This window comes from Vigna unguiculata, unplaced genomic scaffold, assembly GCF_037176805.1.
Source record: "Vigna unguiculata cultivar grain cowpea cultivar isolate G323 ecotype 2 unplaced genomic scaffold, ASM3717680v1 ptg000077l, whole genome shotgun sequence".
NCBI lineage: Eukaryota > Viridiplantae > Streptophyta > Magnoliopsida > Fabales > Fabaceae > Vigna > Vigna unguiculata.
The window spans coordinates 5,001-7,500 of record NW_028196722.1 but is presented as its reverse complement, the minus strand read 5'-3'; positions in this window follow the sequence as shown (position 1 = coordinate 7,500).

Genomic DNA, 2,500 nt, shown 5'->3' with positions numbered 1-2,500 from the left:
CGGAGTTCTAGCGGGGCCTCCCCTTGCTTCCAACAACCCAAGAGTCCGTAGTATTCGGAGTTCTAGCGGGACCTCCCCTTGCTTCCAACAACCCAAGAGTCCATAGTATTCGGAGTTCTAGCGGGGCCTCCCCTTGCTTCCAACAACCCAAGAGTCCGTAGTATTCGGAGTTCTAGCGGGGCCTCCCGTTGCTTCCAACAACCCAAGAGTCCATAGTATTCGGAGTTCTCGCGTGGCCTCCCATTGATTCAAACAACCCAAAAGTCCATCTTCTTCGCAGTTCAACATCGCCTCCCTCGTTTCCAACAGGCCCAAAGGTCGTCTTCTTCGCAGATCCACGAAGAGCTCATCACGATTTGCCACATTCCATTTCCCACGGGTTGTCAACAACACTTTCTCACACTTCCCGCAATCGAGTACGTGCATGACATGCCAAAGCACATCTTATTTGCCTTCCATCGCACTCAAGACGACGGGTTGTGGAAGAACGATATTGTTCACAACAAGTTCAAGGACAACGTCTCAATCAAGGGACACAACCGAATTATGTTGACTGGGTCGCTAAAGTAAACCCGAGTTCATATAATGCACCGCATCCAAAAGAACTAGCCACAACACGTGCATCACTGAGATGTTTCACTAGATGGAACACGTGCGTGACATTAGGATCCTCCAACACCTCTTCGTGATGGAAAGATAGAATTCGAAGCAACCACAGAAGTACCGTCTAGTGGGTAGGCAACACAGGGACTGATCAACCAATATCACCCAAGGCAACGGGTAAAAATGGAAGAGATGCATGCTTGACCGTTCGATACGCAAGGCATGGAGCCAGCCAGCAAGTGCATCTCGATTACAACTCACACACCCTCACGTTCGCAAGACACCACACCACAAGACGGTCCACCCCCCACCTACCATGGGCAAGCAAGCAAATGGAAACATCAAGTGACGCAGGGTCAAGCATCGCTAGGCATGAAAATAACTTTCCACAATATCCGAGGGACTAGCTGCCGAGCTAACCAACGATCAGTGACGACCGTGTGTTGGTATTAATAAAGCTCAACAACTATGAAGAGGCTAGTTGTGCCATGATAAACATGCTAACGCACGCACCACGTGAGGGGGGAGGCCTCATCAAGCTCCCTTTAAAACCTGCCAGTGTGGAGCTGGCCGGCTCAAGGAGCACTCCCCCCCTATAAGAGGTTAATATGCAAAAGGCAAAATTGTACAAGTAGATACACTTTTTTTGAGCAGACATAAGTCCATATCTCGGGCTATACTTCGAATTTTGATGCGATTTTTTGCAGTAATTCGTAGAATAATGGTATCTCCTTGCTCACCAAATTTCATAATTTTTCTCGAAGAGGAACTATTTTTTTTATTTTTTTTACTTACCGGGTATGTGTAAAATCGGGAAAAATAGAAAAGCACATGTAGACTTCGAATTTCGACCTCATTTTTTCCAGTCCACCACTAAACAATATCAGGAACCTCCCCACAAAATTTCATTCAGTTTGGCCAAGGTCTTAAATTTGACAAATTTTGGCACCAACCTATCTAGTCGCGGTGCACCGACCAACTTGGCCAAGTGCAAAATGCATCCAATTCAAAACTTTTGTGCACCAACGCTTTTACAGTACTCATTTGGGGGCATTTGGAGGCCTTTCCAACCCTCACATCTCAAAAACCACGAATTTCATTTTTTCACAAATCTCCCCACCAAGCCATCTAGCTATGCCGTGGTGCACCGCCAACCTTGGCCATGTGCAAAACCCTCCGAACTCAAAACTTTCGTGCACCAAGAATTTCATGGTATTCATTTGGGGGCATTTGGAGGCCATTCCAACCCTCACATCTCAAAAACCACGAATTTCATTTTTTCACAAAACTCCCCACCAAGCCATTTAGCTATGCCGCGGTGCACCGCCAACCTTGGCCATGTGCAAAACCCTCCGAACTCAAAACTTTCGTGCACCAAGAATTTCATGGTATTCATTTGGGGACATTTGGAGGCCATTCCAACCCTCACATCTCAAAAACCACGAATTTCATTTTTTCACAAAACTCCACACAAGCCATCTAGCTATGCCGCGGTGCACCGACCAACTTGGCCATGTGCAAAACCCTCCGAACTCAAAACTTTCGTGCACCAAGAATTTCATGGTATTCATTTGGGGACATTTGGAGGCCATTCCAACCCTCACATCTCAAAAACCACGAATTTCATTTTTTCACAAAACTCCACACAAGCCATCTAGCTATGCCGCGGTGCACCGACCAACTTGGCCATGTGCAAAACCCTCCAAACTCAAAACTTTCGTGCACCAAGAATTTCATGGTATTCATTTGGGGACATTTGGAGGCCATTCCAACCCTCACATCTCAAAAACCACGAATTTCATTTTTTCACAAAACTCCACACAAGCCATCTAGCTATGCCGCGGTGCACCGACCAACTTGGCCATGTGCAAAACCCTCCGAACTCAAAACTTTCGTG